Source organism: Dioscorea cayenensis, unplaced genomic scaffold (genome assembly GCF_009730915.1).
Source record: "Dioscorea cayenensis subsp. rotundata cultivar TDr96_F1 unplaced genomic scaffold, TDr96_F1_v2_PseudoChromosome.rev07_lg8_w22 25.fasta BLBR01000374.1, whole genome shotgun sequence".
NCBI lineage: Eukaryota > Viridiplantae > Streptophyta > Magnoliopsida > Dioscoreales > Dioscoreaceae > Dioscorea > Dioscorea cayenensis.
This window is the reverse complement of record NW_024086765.1, coordinates 52,819-72,706: the sequence shown is the minus strand read 5'-3', so window position 1 is coordinate 72,706 and position 19,888 is coordinate 52,819. Positions and strand designations below refer to the sequence as shown.

The following is a 19,888-nucleotide window of genomic DNA, read 5'->3' as shown; positions in this document are numbered from 1 at the left end:
GCTGTCCCTTTTAAACCATTCACATGATGAAGTTGATGAAATTAATCTTGCCATTTATATGTGCATAAAGACTTGATGTCCATCATTAGTGGCTTGGGGCAACTTGATGCCTATAATTAGTGGTGTGGTGATAACTTTTACATGACTTTTTAGTATACCAATCTTTGTGATCTTGAACTTGTAAAATTTTGAAAGGGTGGTTTAATTGAAGCGCTTATTCACCGCTTGCTTATATTTGGGAGAATGATAGCCTCTTGGTTTACTACCGCCTTGTTATGTATTATATTTGGGGATGTTCAGTGATTGATTTGTATGAGCTCGTGCGGCATATTGGGAACATTTTATCCAAGTTGTAAGAAAATTTACCTCTTGATCTTCTTGTTTTGTCTGAAATTTGAATGAATGGAAAACCAGTTCCTACTTGTTCTACATCAGTAAAAATTGAAGGAAAAACAAGCAACAATAAATGCCTTATGAGTCCATAAATTCTTCTTAATCAAGCTTTAAATTTTGTTCAATGCCATTTCATTGGTTAATAAGATAAAGATTTGATTCTTAGCTTATAATAGAAGAGATTATGACCAATATTTGCACATTAATAAATGGTAGTTGTTATCATATAAATATATAGTTTATTAAGTCATGTGAAAAATGGTTTTTTTATTTTTTTTGGTTTGAATTAAAAGGAAAGGTTACAGTTAGCTAATGATAAATTAAACAAGCAACAAGATTTGTGGTACTTTTCTCTGAAATTCTTGGTGTAATTTTTTTTTTTTAGATTTGCTTATTTTAATAAATAAATTTTTTTTTGTAATATTAAAAAAAAAAATGTCTCAAGAGTTATTTTCTTTTGTGGTGTTTAATCAGAATGCTAATAATCGGGGCCTATTGAATAATGGACATAAGTAATATAAGTATATTACGATATTAGCTCCATAATTACATACATCTTGAGTTGTTAAAAATATAATAAAAAGATACAAATCAAAATTAAAAGATACTATGAGAGAGTGTTTTATTGAATTGTATAGACGTAATTGAATAAATTTTTAGGGAAAAAAAAAACTTTATTATAATTATCAAATCTTTAGGGCCAGTGATTTGTTTCTTTCTTTAAGGGACTGATTTATAATTTTAAAGCTTTAGGGGCTTCTATACAAATAAACCACAATAAGGAAACGCAGTAATGCTACTACAGTGATTGCTTCCATCTCTTAATCAACATCAGTTCCGCCGGCGATCCTCCGGCAATTAACAACCGCCGTGATCGCGCGCTCCTTCTCTCAATCAACCTTAATTCCGAAGAAGCTCCAGCGCCTCCGCGATCACGCCTTTGAAGACCACATGGAGATCCCGAACAAGGTCCGCCGCGCTCTCAAGCTTCAAGAGATCATCATCTCCCACCCCCGACGGTCCCGACCTCACTGTCTGCGCCATCGCGCGGCGGCGATGCCGAGGACCTCCGCTTCTCCTTCACCGTCAATTTGCCCCTGGCTTCAAGATCGGAAAGTAATACCGGATCGCCGTATGGAAGTGGCAGCGGCTGCCTTATTGGTCTCCTTATGAGGACGTCTCTGGTTATGATCTCTGGTCGCTGGAGGCGCAGAAGAGGGTGGAGAAGCGGGTGGTGGCAATGATAAATGAGTTCATATCGCTTACTATGGAGAAGAAGATGACGTTGGAGAGGATCGCTCAGTTCAGAGAGGCAATGGGGCTGCCGAAGAAGCTCAAGGAGTTATTGTTTCTGCATATCGGGTGATTTTCTATGTATCAAACCAGGGGAAGCTTCGCACTGTGTTCCTGAGGGAGGCTTGCTGGATGGGGGAGTTGATAGAACCTAATGAGTTATATCTTGCAAAAAGAAAGCTTGGGGAGCTGGTGCTGATGAGCCCAGGAAGGCAAATTTTGACAGGATGTTGAGCATGGGAAGAGGGGATGGATTTAGTAGTGGTGGTGGCATGAGATAGTTATTTGGGGGATGATAATGGTGATGCAGAGGAAGATGATAAGGGCAGTGAATCTGGTTCTGGGGTTGAATCCGAGATCGTTGAGTGAGGATGTAGAAGATTGTGATACATCGGTTCTTGGGTGTTGTTCGTGATGATTTATAAATCAAAGACTGTTGTGGTGATGATCTCGGAGGATTGCATTTGAAGTACATGAAATGAAGCTTGATGAGCTTTTGCTAATGAAGTTTGTCGGATTTCGGTGCTAAAGATTACTTCTGTATGGAGTGTTGAGTTTAAGTATCCAAATTTTGAAAAGAGGGACTTAATTTCAGAAGCTGGATATGATTCAGTGGGAACACAGGTACTTAGTTTTCGTTTTGATTTCTGGCTGTGCTTTGGAGACTTATAATTGCCTTCCATTAGTAGGGTAGGATTTTCCCTGTCCCTTAGAATTTGCAGTTTAATCAGCTGCTTTGTCCTCAATGTTAATTGTCAAGCTGATGCTTCATTTTTGCTGATTATGCCACATTTCATCTAGTTTATTTCTTTATTTCTTTTTTTAATTAGTTTACATTCCTACCAATATGACTAGGTTGTTCGCATCGTTTTGTTTTATTGATCATACCAGTGGTGTATATTACTGCGAAAACTCTCAAACCAGAGAAGTCGAAGGTATTTCTAGAGCTTCTTAATAGCAAGAGATTGAATCCGAAACATTAAACAATTTATGCTTTTTCTACTTGTTTCCTCTAACTTTCCAAAGGTGCCATCATTCGTTTTCCCTTTTAACTATTTTATATCTTTCCTTTTCTCTTTCTCTTTTCTAGTGTGTGTGTGTGTGTGCTTTTTTCATGCTTAAAACATTTAGATTTTTTAGTCTATATCCCCATATTATCGCGGAGAGTTCAGGTAATAGGCATTAGAAAATAGCATGGAGAAGATATAAGCCAGTTAAAATGCTCATACATCTCATATATGGCAATTGCTTGATTTTATGCCATATCTTCTTGCAAGTGAAAGCTATACAAGTGTTTCTCAGAGAAATATGAGATTCTTAGGGAGGAAATAAGTTGTAGAAGTTCACATGTGAAAACATGAAACTTTTCTAAATTCCTGTTATACTAACAATTATGATCACTTCTCCCCTGTATCTGGAAATGACTATTCCCAACCTAATTCTATTAGCTTTGAATCTGAAGACATGCTACTTCGCCTTTCATATTTTTATTATTATAAACCATGAGGATGCACCTGTGAACATTTTCAAGATCTTTCCAGTAGGATCAGAGAATCGGGGAACTTTTAAGATAGTACTGATATGATTTTTGTGAATCAGAGTCTCTTATGCACATTTTCCTTCTAATCTTTGATGATTGCTGTAATGATCTTCATGGTTGGTGGTTCACTATAAATCGCTCAAGTTTATCTCGTTTTGGTTTGATTTCTTGGAAATTGAGGATTATTTTTTCATTTTCGTGGAAGAAAGTTTTGAAGGACTGAATGCTGTGAGAGTAATTCCTCTCTTTGCAAATACCATTGGGTGTTCACTGTCCTAGTGCGAGAAAGAAATCTCCTTTGTTTACTGTTGAGAAAGAGATGGACACAATATTATGCATAAAGTTTGATTATTGCCTCTGCCATTATGGGTGACTCTGAGGCTTAGACTTAAATTCTGTTAGTTTTGATTTGCTATGAATTTAAAGTGTGAAGGCCCCTAGTCCTCTTTCAAAGGCACCCAAAAAGAGTGCAAGCACACCTACCAGTATCCTACTTTATGCATTCACCTCTAGTTCAGTTGTTATAAACAAGAATGCAAGTACTACTTTACGACTTTGAGCAATTCTCCTGTTGTTTTTGTAATTATTGCTAAAATGGTGGGTTTTCCGTCCCTTGGTAGAAACAAAGTACAATCAGAACGAATGATGTTGTGTTGGGAGCGCAATCTTCAATTTAAAAATGGTGTAGGATAACCTCCAATAACCTGTTTTTTTCTTAACATTAGTGAAAATTGATTTGAGGTTACCCTTAGGCGGCAAAGTTGCATAGAAGATTAAAACTATATTTATATAACGTTGGACGGAGACTGATTTCCTACTCATCATGAAAATTTCTAGTTTTTTGTGGAACTCACTGTTACTTTAGATTGGATATATCATGAATTTAGGGCATTGCAAGTGTAGCTCAGAACTGATCACCACAGAGAAGCTAATTAGTTGGTTGAATAAGTAGCGTTAAGCAGAGGGATGGTCCTTTCTTAACTGAAAGGTCTCAGCTCCAGAATCTAGTTGGGTGCAAGCTAGAGGTTTGTAATGGTAATGAAAACATTCTAGGCCTGAATGCCATTGTTTATTTGTTTTGTGTAGCATTATGATAGTTCAAATTACTCCCCTTTTAAATAGAAGCCACGTACTTAACTTCTTTAGGGGGAAAAACGGAAACTAGCTTGTCATGAGATGGCTAAAATTAATTTTTTTGATGCCTTTGAACTCGAAATTTTCTTGTAGAGGCCCTGTGACAAATTTAAGAAACTATGCATTCTGATATCTCACAAGATATCATGTGTGATTGTTTTGAGTCCAACTCTCTTTGCAATAAAGCTGTTTGACTTGGATGACATTTACTATGCCCAAAAAAATGGAAAACACTAGAACTTCCTGAGATAGTTCTAGTCAGAACTTTGTGTGCCCTTATTGACAAATGAAAGAGCTCTATCTATACATCTTAATCTTAATCTCTTACAAGTTGATATATTTTAAGACCTTTGTAGTTCTTACTTATCATCAGCTGTTTGTCTTTATTGTAGTAATGCTATTTTCTTGGATGACATTTTTTTACTTTTTTTTTAAAGAAAAAAGGAATTGGAAAATATTGTAGATGCTTTACACTGAAATTTATATTGTACATACCCTTATGACAAGCAAAAGAAATCTATAAACTATTAATCAATTACAAGTTGATTTTTTTTTTTAATTGCAACTCTCTTTTCATTTCTTCTTACTTATCATCGTCTGTTTATCTTAAATGTAGTCATGTTCTTTGGCTCAGATGATATTTGCCGCACTGAAATTACTCCAACATTGTTAGTAAGATGTCTCCTCTGGGCCTGTAAGTTGGAAATTATCAGAAATGCAGGTTAATTATCACTCAAGGTCTCCACTGCTGACTAGAAAAGTTGAAGTCGGACTTCTCTGAGCTCTTCATCATCGGTGGCCATGGCGATGAAGTCGGTCTTATTACCTTGACAATCAGCCATCGTCTTTGATGAGGAATTTTGTTTTCAAATTGTTAACAAGTTGGTAAATTTGATAAATCACATCATAGTTTCTTCATTGATATTAGATCAATGGAACTATTTTGCAGGTCCATGGTCGTTCAAGAAAATGTTTCCGTTCAAGAAAATGTTTCTTTTTTTATTTATGAATCAGTTATATATTGTTTCAAATTATAATTTTAAAATTATCATATTATTTTTACATTTGAGTTTTAATCTAGAAGTAAGCTAGTCCATATGAAATGCAGGATTATGGTTTAATCTGGGATTAAACTAATTCTAGAAAGTCTAGTCCAAAGAAGTACAAATATAATGTGTCTTTGCAGTTTTGAATTTTCACAAGCTGCCCAATGGAAATTGAATTAAAAATATATTTCAATTTATCTCGAATAATTATATACAAATAAATAAACCATATTTATTGGATAAAAAGGTTAAGGTGTACCATACGTATAAAAAATAAACGCGTGAGGGTCTTTCTCTCGGTGACAGACGAGCACTCATTTTAAAAGGCATAATGAAGCGAATATATAATTTTTAGATTTTATTTGTATATTATTATTGCTATTTTTTAATTGTTTACGTGCACACAAATCATGGGTAATTGCTGTATATTAACTCCAGCAGAGAATGCAAACAATTTTTTTTTAAAATTATTTACTCTCTTCGTTTCTTTTTATCTGTCGTCAATAACTGAATCTTACATACCAAAAAAGTTGATTGTTTCACATAATTTAATAAAAAATTAGTTATTTTTCTAAAATTACCCATAATTTATTTTGGAAAAAAAAATAATAAATATTTCTTGATGTTAAAAAATGACAGATAAAAAAAAAACGATTTGATGTTCAAGCTAAATAAATCCATGTAAATCGAGTTGGTCAAAACACCCATAACACTCATGCTTTGGCCATGAATTGAACCCAAGCTCTTGATGGTGTTGAGAACTTCTAACCAAGTGAACTACAAATAGTTGGTGATGAATTACTACTAAAAATAACTATCCTTTACAATTAAAATACATTATTTTTATAACTATTATTTACCCCTATTATTTATATTATTTAAAATGAATGAAATTTATGCAAAACTATTCATAAAGAAAAATATTGTTATACAAAACAACATAATTTAATTTTAATGGTGTGTGCTAGTATAAATATATTATTTATTTAAAATCGTAAATATTTTTACAATAATTTTTGTGTATTTTTAATGGAATTTCTAGAATATTGTGTTTTTTAAAACAATTATGGACTTAAAATCATAACATTATTTGAAATCATGATTAACAAATAATTAACTTGAATTTTTTTTCGTTAATTTAATAATAAAGTTTTCAAGTAATTTATAAAAGAACTCCTTTAATTATACATTTTTTTAACCATTTTCACGTTAACAATATATTTTATTAAAAGAAGTCTAAATTAGAATAAATATATTCACTATGAGTTAATGTTAACAACTATCTCGTTAGGGAAAAACCATTATTATTTAAAAAAGAATTTGTAGATTTATCATTTCTATATATGAATGTTTTTTTTTATAGAAGAATAAATTTCTCATTAGTAAGATATCTTCAATTCGCGCACTGCCTAATGATGTTTTTCAATCAAATGAATTTTAAAAAGATTTACATTTAATCCCTCTTCAACTAATATCTGGTTTTAAAAATATTACAAAAATATGCCATAATAAGTAATTAAAAAAAATGAATGGATAACTATAAAGTTTTTTTAATTATTGGGATTTATATGAAACTATCTTAAAATATTTTTGAATTTCAAAAAAAAATTTTTTTTTTGAAAAAAAATTATTATCATTTTAGTTAAAAACTCATGGCATCATTTTTATAACAATAATACTTTAGCCAATACAACAACAATTTTTTTTATTAATAGCGTTCCTTTACTAAATTATATAAACAATAAGTAAACCTTATAGTATTCAAATTTAGTACCACATAGAGACTAACCTAAAGAAAATAACATGGCAATTGCCTATAAAAGAAGTCATAGGCATAGTAAAATTTTGTTATTGATTTTTCCAATTAAATTATTTTTTAAAAATGCATTTTATAATTTTATTTTTAAAAAATTAAAAACCCGATAGGCTGGCCATGAACCAGAGGTTTGTGTTCAGCCTACCGGTTTGAGATGTGCCCCAAGGAGGTTGGTTGGTTATGGGTAAGCCTTTGGCCAACTTGGACATGCAGGGTTACTCTCAGGGGCCAGGTTAACTAGCCCGTGCCCACCTCCATATATTAGCATGTATTTACACACACACAAAAAAAAAAATAATAAAAAAAATAAAAAAAATAAAAAACTCGATTATTAATATAAACACTTAGTAGGTTTAAATATAGATTGTGCAGGGGTCTACAATGTACATATAAAAACCTTTTAAAAAAAAGATAAAGATGGATCATATTACTCATCTTCAATCCTTATCCGTTGTGGAGGTGTTTTGATAAAAACTTTCCTCAAATTTTGCTAACTATTGATAGGTAAATTAATACTTGGGTCTTTGCAAAAATACTTCACAAATGGTGTGAGTTCAATTCAAGGGTGTGTGAGTTTCATTCGAGGGTGAGAACACCCTTCTGGGAGTACTGTAAGTAGCGATTGTGCATAGGTGATCGCAGCGTCCACATGTATATGGGTCTTTGTTGTGAGAGGATTTTAAAAATGAAAAGACATTAATGTAATAAACACCACTTGTAATACAACTAATGAGAGCTTATCATTTGTAATTTCATTAATTAATGAATGATTATTTTATTTTATTTGAAAAGATGTCTAATTAATGAAATAGTTTCTCATTAGTAAAGTGGTGTGTCTATTTAATGAAGTGGTGTCTCGTTAATGAAATAATGTGTCTATTTATTGAAGTGGTATAATGAAGTGATGTGTTTTTTTAAATGACACTTATTATTGAAGTGGTGTGTTTCTTTACTAAACACCACTTCATTCTTATAAAAATAATCTCCTATCATCATTCAAGTTAATTGAATGAAAAACAAACTCCTCACAAGTTCATTTGCTTTGTTCTTTGAGTGCACAAAAGATAGAAGCAAACTTTCACTTTGTAAAAGCCATTGTTGTCTTTGCTTGAGTTTGGAAGTGCAAACCATACTCAAGGGTCTTCATTGTATCCTAAAGGAAATTCGTCATTCAATCCATTTTGCATCCAAGGTTTGAAATTAGATGGAGGCGAATTAAGCCTAAAAGAAAGTGTTTCCCACGCCTTGAAGACGGTGCACTACTTTCTTTCTAATCTCTTCCTCTTTATTCCTCAAAAAACCATCCCCACCAACATTTGTTTCCTAGTAGCTCCATCAAAAATTGTGCATGCTCTTACTTATTTTAGCGGTCTAGCAACTCATTTCAGGGGGAAAAAACTTTTTCAAACTTTGAAATATCTTATTTTTTTAGGCATTTTTTTTATATTTGTTAAATATTTGCTGTTAATTTCTATATAGTCCTTTATCTTAAAGTGGAAAACATTCAAAGTGTGGTGGAAAAACCTTGACATTATTAATAATTATTATTATACCAATAGTAATAATAATAATAAAATATTTAATTATTTGTTATTAAAAAAATTGAGTACTATGAGCAAAATAAAACCTTTGATTAGTAAAATGCTATATCGTACCAAAGTTTAGTAATTTTCATTTAAAAGCATCTTTAGAAATAAAAATTCAAACAATTTTTTGATTATAAAGCCAAACATTGTCTACCAGGTATGTGTTAGTGAAAAGACAAAAGGTCGAATCCATCTACTATAAACGCTGTTGTAGTATTGTGCAATAATGAAGAAATGTTGTATAATACTGTTCACACATTGCTCACACATTAATGCTCACTGTGTCTTCTTTATGAGGAGTCGTATTCTCCATCCCTCTAGAATTACAGGGTATGGGAGATTTACTATTGTAGTATTATGGCCTTTGATTTATCATTTTGGGGCTCATGTGGTAAACCATCATTGTCCCACATATTTGTTCACCTTACATTGCAAATCTCTATGAATCATTAAGCCAATGTAATTAGTGTATAACAATACGTGCCTATTCTTTTGACAATCTTGTCATATGGGGTGGCGCTTGTCTCCCTTGTGAGAAAAAAAACCTTCTTGATTATAAAAGCACTTCTAAATTAAGATATCAAAGCATCCACACATCTCAAGTTATTTATATAAGCATTTATATAAAAAAAATCTTTTTATCAAATTTAAAAAGTATTTATTTCAGAAACTAATCCAAACATGCCTTACACAAAATAATATTTTTTTTTCTCAATTTAGAGCAAATAAAATAGAAAAAGACACTTTGTAAATTTACCCCAAACTAGAGGATTCATAGGTAATTTTTAAAAATAATAAAAATTAAGTTTTCCCAGATAAATTAAATTTTATATTTATCACATTAAAGTGAAATCTATAGTTAATCTTTTCTAAGCTTAAACATTTTATAGATTTTTTCTTGAAATAAAAGCTATAATCATGTCATTTAAATTATTTATAAATTATGGATTTCATAATTGATTTTGGATGTATTTTATGTATGTATAATTATATGCATACATAAAATTTTGTACCTTTTATAATACATAAGTTTGGAATCTTAATTTACTCAAATGTGAATGAGTGAACCAACACTTAACCAAAATCTAGAATTCATCATATGAAGTAAACAATTAACTAGTTATAATTAGGAACTACTAATTATAAATAAACCAACAAACATTTTACCACATTATACTTTAAATATGCGAACTGATTTTATTTTCATTCTCAACTAATTAACAATAAGAACTAATTACTTTCTTTAATCAACAAATTCCCATATTTTCAGTTGTCAAGAAGAATACAACGAATAAATTTTGTACACCAATCACATTATCATTATACAATCTTTAATTATAAAAGTTGTGCAACTAGAGCTAGGCAAGGTTAGTTAACTCGGCCCTCGGAGCCCAACCCATCAAGCCAAGTATAGGTTTTGAATGAACCGTGACATGCTCGGTCTTAGACAGTTCACATGTTTCTATTTAAACCAGTCTAGCTCACTGGTTCATAGATTAACCTCTAGGTTTAAAGCATAACTATGAACCACGTAAATGGTGGGTTGAAATGTCAGAATTAGGATCGGAATGTCGAGTAAAAAAGGGCTCGCTACATAGGGTATCTTTGCTACATGGATAAATTTAAGATTCTCTTGAATAAAAACTAAGGAGTGTGTTATTCCTATGTTGGTATAAAGCTTATGAAATTATTTCTAGGAATCATTTATTCCTAGGTACACATCATTCAAAATCATTCCCATTACTGAAGGCTTTCTATATTCCTATAGGGGGCATTTGGTATGGAGATTAATCTAAGATTCCGTTGAATATAATGGAGGGAATATGTTATTCCCATGTTTGGTACAAAAATTTTGAAATTGTTCATGGGAACCATCTATTCAAAGTTATACATTATTCCCACAACTAATGGCTTTCTATATTCCAATGAGAAGATTGGGTATTAAATATTCCCAAGGCACAAGAATAGGAATAAACATATATAAATAAAAAGACAAAAAAAAAAAAATCTAATTTCTATTACTGTCTCACATCCTTTTCGATTCTAAGGCATTAGGCCTTTATATTTTACATTTAACTAGTTTTCCTTAATATATTAAATCATGTAATAGTGGATTTGTTTATGTCTATTGTTGAATCCTTTTCATAGTTCAATAGATAATTTGATAACCAATGATTTTATGGCTAATCAATATGTTAACGAACTAATTACAGTAATTGTATAGATTTTTTGCTCTTCTGCAATACCTTGAGGTGACAAGGGCGTGAAAGAAGATCAAGAATTAATTTTTTCCTAAGGACTTAGGGCTTAGGGTTTAGTTAATTATGCAATACTTGATCATTTTAGAAGAGAGTAATCAATAATTTGAGTTGATTGATTTATTATTTATTTTATTTTTGTTATATTGTATTTAGAGGTTATTTTGAGAAAATTATTTACAATCACAGGAATGTTGTATCTAAACCAAATAGCAGAATGGAATATTCTTTAATATTAATAACATATTGTCATGAATATTTTATGTAAACTAAACAAGAACATGAAGTACATTTAAGTTTATCATTCCCAGAAATCTAAATTGCTAAGGATCCACATTCATATGGGAATATTTCAAAATTTGTACCAATCACCCCATAAGGGGATTGGGTATATAATATTCTCATGTAATATTCTCATATTTAATATTACTAACATATTCCCAAGAAAGTTTTTTGTAAACTAAACAAGGGAATGAATTATTCTTTGGTTTATTGATGAGTGCATTTCATATATACATTTCCATACCCTTTTCATGTATTTATCTTGTCTTTAAGCGTTTATTTATTGTGATTCGGTGCTACTATGGGTATTATTATTTATTTGTGCAGGAGAATAGCTTCCTGTGTAAAAGAACAGGATTCGGCGCTGTTATAGTACGAAAATATGAGAAATTATAGTGCTATCAGGCCTGACACGGTCTCAACACGACCGTGCGCGTCCCCCTAATTATTCCAGGCGATTTTGGTAGATGAGCATTATAGCATAATCATTGTAGCAGAATCAATGTAGCAAAAACTACTGTAGATGAGTCACTGTAGCAAAATCAATGTAGCACAAATCTAGAGAATTGACAGGTTTTTGTGCCCCTACAATGATCGTGTCAAGCCTAACACTATCGTATCCAGGGTGTGTCGTGCATGGAATTTGCTTTTCAATTCAAATTCAATTTCCAGTGATATTCAGGGGCATTGACACACCCGTGTCCAGGGGGTGTCGTGCCTGGAATTTGAGTTTTAAGTCAGATCTAGGGCATTATTTTGGGGATTCTTTCTTCTTCTTCTTGGGGGTGGCTGCCATGGTTTTCTTTTTCACATTTCTGGGGCCGGATTGAACCTTGGTGCTAGAGTGCGAGTAGTGGAGGCACAAGAGAAGTGGGGCTAGCAATGGAGCTCAACATAGGAGGTGATCTTGAAGAGAAGGGAGTTTTATCTTCTTTCTTTAGATCTGTAGTTGTTTTCTCCATGTTGTACCCATTCCTCAAGGGCTAACCGTCCATGGTGCCCCGGGATGTTGAACTTTGATGTTTTGAATACTTTCTTCTTATGATCTACGAAGTTCTTTTGGTTTCTTGTGTTTAATGATGTGTTTGTATAACTTGATGTGTTTGATGAGCATAGATGCTTTGGTAAAACTTGGTGTATGGATGACCATAGTTGTGATTGCTTATTGTGATTGCAAAACTTGATTGTTTGAGATGTACAGTTACCTTAGCATACCTTGGTGTATTTGAGAACCATAAATGCAATATTGCTTTTGAGCACACACAAGAACCATAGAATGTACCTTGTAGGCATTAGAGGTCAGTCGGCATATGATAGCTCATAGGAATCATCCCGGGCATTGCTCTCTTGTTGTGGAAATATTAGATCCTAATCTACCTGATAATTCCTCTTGTTCTATCTCTGCATCTCTCACCTAGTTCAGTTTCAGCCCTTACTTGTCATTCTTCCTTCCTTAAAATTCTGAATTATCATCTTTACCCTGATTTTGTGATTCGGTTAGACATTAGAAGATCAACTAGTACTTTGAGTCCAGTCCCTGTGGTTCGACAACCCTACCCCTCACGGGGTATCACTACATTACTTGTGTGCGACCCGTGCACTTGCAGAGAACACATCATTTATTATTCTTAGGAATCCATATTCTTATGGTAATATTTCAAATCTTGTACCAAATGGCCTCTTACGAATGAGAGAAATCCTACAGAAAGAGAGGGGGTTTAATGCCTCATGAGATGGTATTAAAATGAAATGATTATTTTACCACTGTGCGTTAACACTGTAATGACTTACTAATGGGTTTTCTCTTTTTTGTTAGCTAGAGAAACCACATAGTTTAAAAACAGGGGAAAAACACTATCTCCTTTTTTGCAAAACTGGGAAATCACAAGTTTTTTTTTTTTGAAATTTCTCATCAAATTTAATCATTTAAATTTTTTATTTTATTTTCTTCCACTTATGGCGTTGTTTTGGTCAACCTTGAAGGGAAGAGCTTACCCCTCATAGTAAGGTTGCTCTCAAAAGCAAGGACATCTCCTCCGATGTTCACCCCTTGACCTTGGGGAATTGTAGACAAGAAGAATAAGAATCGTAGAAGGGAAGGATATTTATTATATATATCAGCGAAGAGAAAGAGGGGAGTAATGGAGATGGAGAAGGAAGAAATAATGGCGGTATATTTATTGTTCCTCAGATACGGTCCAACTACTCTTATTAAATGCATCCACGGCATATGTATCTCGGAATCTATAGAAGAGAACCCTTAACCGCTACTGGAGTACGTCAACACACTTCACAAGCATGAAGAAGCAGTGTACCGTATGCTACGATTAGTTGCGATAACCAGCAAAGACCATGAAGATGTTACGAAAGCTTATACGGTCATCAAACCTGGTGCTGTCAAGAAAAAACTGAAAGTGGAAGACCTAGGTGATCTAGGAACCTCTAAAGGAGCTGTAACAACTGACTGGTGAGCTGTACACTGGTTGCATTATACATATCTATTAAAATATATGTGTCTGTCCTATAGCTTAAAGGAATGTAAGCATGTCTTGTTATGTAGTAATGCAGTTTTATAATAAATAAGTAAGTATATCATTTCGGATTATACGGTTGGATAGAAATAGATACATACACTATACATATAATCATAAAACAACAACAGTCAGAATTAATTGAAATGTATACATACATTATACATGTTGAATTGAATATGGGCCGAGTTATCAACAGAAAGGGTATGCCGTTCAAAACGACAAACAAAGTGTTTAACAGCCCGGATTACAGAATTAATTGAAATTACACCGAAATCACTTAGAAAATTTATAACATTACATCTGAAAACATGAAGAAAATTCTCAGTCCGGGGGCGTAAGGTAGTCCATATTCTGAAAAAGAGCCAGCATTTGTGAATCCCTACAGCTTTCCTCAGATTATAGTTGAACCGAATCTTCATTTCAAAATATCAAATTTTAGCTTAAACTATAAGTCGACATAAGTGGTTAGTAAGATTAAAGCTCATCTGTTCAATCTCCTCGGAAAAACCCCTCTCAAGAAGAAGAACCCTTTAAAACCCTGTCTTGGCTCATCATCTCCTTCTCCATCTTCTCGTCGTCATCACTAGTGCTATTGCTCTGGCTTGTGCCCCTCGATGAGGCTTTACGCCATTGGACATCCTTCTCCCATATCTTTGAATCTCTACCTCCTGAATTGGATCTCTTCATCTAAATTTTATCTTTGAATTAGAACTAGAGGTAAAAATTTCTTCTGATTTTTGTGGTGGAAAGCCCTAGTGTTCCGATGTCCATGGCAAGCTATGGTGGGAAGATCAACTCCACCTTCCATAATGGTATGGGGACCTAATCTATCTCGAGTTAATGCTCTCCAGCCTCATGGCTCTCTCCCAAAATTCACAAATCCCTTGGTAAAGACAAAGGCATTCTTATAATACTTCAAATGGCTATGGTGTTTAGTTGGTTAATTAAAATCATGCATGCTTTTGTGTGAAACATACCAAATGGAGTTGGCGTACCTAGTTAGTATTCTTGTGTAATGAAGTAAAATGACATCACCTTTTGCAGCTTTTCTTGAAGATTGGATTGGTACACATCAAATCCTTGGTTCTTGGTTTATAGGAGTGCCTTCCTGATGGGACTTTCTATTTTGTTTCATTGGAATTGGTTCAAATGTTGGTGATTTTTTTTTCTAGGGAAACATAAGATAAGAAAGGATCCATACTATATTCTTTTCTTGTGAAGGATTCAATAATATCTACTAATATTATCTTTCTTTAATGATTAGATAGTTTAGTGTAGTTTTTTAGTGCTATCTGGTTTAATGGGGGAATTTCCTTTTAACATTTTTCAAATAGTGCTAGGTTAAATTTTTGCATCAGGTACTTTTGTTGTCACTTTAGGTACTTTTGATGGGGATTATATTGTTGCGTCAGGTTCTTTTGATTTTTAAATTTTGTCTCTGTTCTTGCTAGTTGATGCTGACATCACAAATTAATTTGTAAGGTTGCATAATTTGTACAAATTGATGTATTTTAAACTTACATCATTTCTATTCTCATAGAGGGTTTATGTTTGATTTGATCATTTTTTGTTAACCTTTAGGCATATGTCCTCTACAAGTTAAAGTGTATGAATATTGGAAATTGTCATTAAAGTTTGAAAGACATCTTATGTAAGAAATTATTGATTTTCAAGCATGACCATCATAACTTTTTATGTCCTTTACATTAGAAGAAATTTGGCATAATCTACGGCTGATAATCTTCAAGTTTGAAGCTTTTGAAATTCTCAGTTCTAGAAATTGAGTGCATGTTTGTTTCAAACATCGAGTCATAGAAGCATTTGGTTTTTGACTTGATAGCATTTTTTTTTTGTAACGATCTAAATAATCCTCTTTTTTTTAAAGATGTCTCCACTACGGTTTATGAAGACATACTTTAATTTGAAATGAGTAACCCACCATGGGTTCAAAGCTTTGGTTGATTGTTGTCTTTGAGAGAGGCCCATCTAGAGGGGAACAGGCCCGGTGAAACCCGCCGGGTCAGCTGACCCGGCGGGCCGGGCCGGCAACCCGTAACCGGATGGGGATTAAATTTAAATATGTTAGATAATCATTAATTTGTTTTTAATATTATAAAATAGCTAAATATAGAAATGATAAATTTAACAAATTTTAAAATATTAATGGTTATGTTATAATATGACAATTGTTAATATAATCTTATAATTAATATTTATCCTACTGTAAATTTTTTTATTAAAATATATTGTTAATATGAAGATTAATAAAAATTTATAGTTAAAAATTTTATTTTTATAAACTATGTTGTAGGAAAAAAAATTTATTGATATGTTAAAATTTTAATTTAATTATTTATTAATCAAGATTGAGTATTATGATTTTAACTTAATAATATGTTTAGGATTTTGGAGGTTATATTAAAAGAAATACATAAAATTGTTGTAAAAGGAATTATACATAATTATGGTTTAACCACCTAATTATAGAAACCAAATAGGATTATGGTTGAAGATTTTAGAGATAACATTACTAAGATAATAATATAATAACATGATGATGCTCAATATTTACTGATATCAATTATAAGATTTTAGGTTATATTTACTTTATTGCATGGACAAAATACAAAAAAATATTTTTTTAGGTTATATACGATCACCCAAGATGTAGAAACAAGGAAACGTTCAAGAGGTCCAAATAAAGTAATGCCTACACCAACAAATCCTAATGATCGAGTCCTTATTACCACTTTACATGATGAGTATGTACATTTGCAATTCATCTTATTTTATACTAAATCAAATTTTTAATTAATATAAACTAATGTTTCTTTGTCTTCTTATGATAGGAAATTTATTGAACCTAAAGTTGCTAGAACAATTACAAAATGTATACAACTTAACTTCAATGATGCATGACCAACATGGAAACAAACAACTAATGGTATCAAAGAGGATATGTGGGCAAAATTTCAGGTGTGTGTTTGTTTTAATTTCCTATATACCTTTAAACTTATGTAGTACACAATATATATGCGTTTGAAGAATATGGAGTTGATAATCTACGGGAAGAAGTAGTGACTATGAAGAATAATCTACAGAGCTTTGAGGATTCTCATAATGAAATCAAGACATTTTTGTATCGCATTACTGAGATGTTAAATCCTGCAACATTTTGTAGGAATGCTGGATTTTCTCAAATTGGCACGAATGACAAAGACCATGAAGATGAAACCACCGATGGTGAAGATTGAATGTTTGAGTGATTCATAAAACTTGGGTGTTTTATGGTTAATTTTACATATGACTTCTCCTATAATGTTTTTAAATTTGATGAAACATTGAATGTTTTTGTCTTAAACAATGTTGGACTTGTTTTTTTAATGAATAAATAATTTTAGACATTATAAATAGTTTTTGAAATAGCATTTGTAATAGTATTATAGATGGAATATTATGGATAATGAAAATAATTAGTGACCAAATTCCATTGGTAATTAGTACCTTTAGTGACGGAATTCTGTGGTGATAAATATTTTCAGTGACGGAATTCCGTTGTTAATGAAAACCATCAGTGTGGAATTCCATGAGTGATAAACACTTTCAGTGACAGAATTCCGTTGGTGTTGATAAGAATCAGTGACGGACTTCCGTGGGTGATAGATAACATGTGATAAAGGGGTGAGAGATCTTCTTTTTCTTTTAATGCTAGGTGGCGCATTTAATGCTGAGTGGAGGGGCATCCTTGCTATTGGCTTGTTGACAAGTCAACCATCCTTTTGCTTCTCCACATTGTGTCCCTTGTATTGCTGACTAGTCAACTTCTTCAGTTTCAAGCACCTTGCAACACCCTTCCTTGCTTGAAACTTCTTTAACTCCCAACTGTAATCTCAGATAATTATGCTTCTTCACTGGTAGGGTTTTTGTGAGAATATCAGCCTTCTGATCTTCGGACTTACAATACTTTAACACAATTAAACCATCAGCAACTAAACCACGAATAAAATGAAAGCGAATGTCGACGTGCTTTATCCTCCCATGGTGTGCCGGGTTCTTTGCAATTTCTATAGCAGACCTGTTATCACACCAGACTTCAATGGCTTTATCACCCTTCATTCCACAATCATCCAGCATTGTTCTCAACCAGATTCCTTGACAGGCTGCAGCAGTGGTAGCAACATACTCAGCTTCGGTTGTGCTTAGAGCTGTCACCTCTTGCTTCTTGGAGCTCCATGAGATGGCCCCTGAACCAAGATCAAACACCATCCCAGAAGTGCTGCGTCTGTCATCTATTGAGCCTCCCCAATCGCTGTCACTGTAACCCCTTAGCTTCCACTCTTCAACTTCAGTATACCTTATTCCAAAGTTGGTTATCCCTGCTATATATCTCAGTATGTGCTTTGTAGCCCCGAGATGCATTTTGGTAGGTTTGCTGACAAACCTTGAGAGTAAATTCACAGTGAAGGCAATGTCTGGACGTGTGTGTGTGAGATATAACAACCTTCCGATCAAGCTTCTGTAAACCTTTGGATCAGCATCTCCTGAATTGTCAATGCTTTGGAGTTTCTCATGCATTTCATAGGTATGAAAACTGGGTTGCAATGTTGCATCTGAAACAGCTTCAACGTCTCCTCCGCATATCTCCTTTGAGTGATGAAAATCCTCTCTCGATTTTGCTTCACTTCCAATCCTAGGAAGTAAGTCAACAACCCCAAATCTGTCATCTCAAAACACTCATTCATTTCTTGCTTAAAACTCTCCACCATTACTTGCGATGAGCTCAGATAAATGATGTCATCCACATAGATACTCACCAGCAACAGGTTTCCATCTCCATCACTTTGTTTATATAGAGTATGTTCATTTGCACTCCTAATAAACCCTTTACTCAGAAAATACCCGTCAATTTTCGAGTACCAAGCTCTAGGAGCTTGTCTCAGACCATACAGGGCTTTTCTCAACTTGAGCACTTTGTTCTCTTCTCTTTCCTTTTCATAACCAGTTGGTTGCTCAACATATACCTCTTCAAGGATTTCCCCATTCAAAAATGTCGACTTGATATCAAATTGATAGACTGGCCATCCTTGTTGAGCTGCCACAGCAAGGAGAAGACGCACGGTCTCCATCCTAGCCACTAGTGCATAGATTTCATGAAAATCAACCCCTGCTTGTTGAGTGTAACCCTTCGCGACCAAGCGGCCTTGTGTCTTTGAATTCTTCCATCTGACAGATACTTGGTCTTGTACACCCACTTTAGCTGCACTACCTTCTTGTCATGAGGAAGATTAGTCAGTTCCCAAGTCCCATTTCGTTCTATTGCATCCATCTCCTCTTTTATAGCTTCTCTCCACACCTCAGTCTTCACTGCTTCTTCATATGTGGTTGGGTCACAGACGTTTAGAGCAAATATGCAGCTCTCATAGATGTCCTTGAACAATTTCACCTTTCTCACTGGTAATTCTCCCACGTGATCATCATCATGATTAGCGTCATCTCCGGTCTCTCTTTCTGTATTAACTGCATCATGTGCACCTATTTGAGTTGCTGGAGATGAACTGAGACTCGGGCAAGCGTCTTCACCTGAACAACATGCGTCTGCAGCTGAGTCTTCAAAGAAAATCAGTGGAGAATTCCCAGTCTTTGAACTAGAATTCCAATCCCAACCTGCACCTTTGTAAAATATTACATCTCTACTTATAATAACCTTAGATGTAATGGGATTGTAAAGCCGATATGCCTTAGAATTCAGGCAATAACCAATGAACACACATCGCTCAGATTTGGAGTCTAACTTTTGCAGTTTATTTGAGGGAATTAAAGCATAGGCTATACACACAAAGACCCTGAGATGACTCACCTTGGGTTTGCATTTGTGCCAAGCTTCGTATGGTGTCATGTCTCTCAGAGCACTGGTAGGCGATAGATTGATGAGATGGACAGCTGTGTTCACTGGTTCTTCCCAGAAACAATTTGGCAGCCTCCTCTCCTTCATCAAAGCTCTGGCCA

At 33.6% G+C, this 19,888-nt stretch overlaps 1 pseudogene; it reads left to right on the top strand.

Moving 5' to 3' along the window:
• The first annotated feature begins 1,297 nt into the window (after positions 1-1,297).
• LOC120254170 lies at positions 1,298-5,422 on the top strand (annotated as a pseudogene).
• The last annotated feature ends 14,466 nt before the right edge of the window (positions 5,423-19,888 follow it).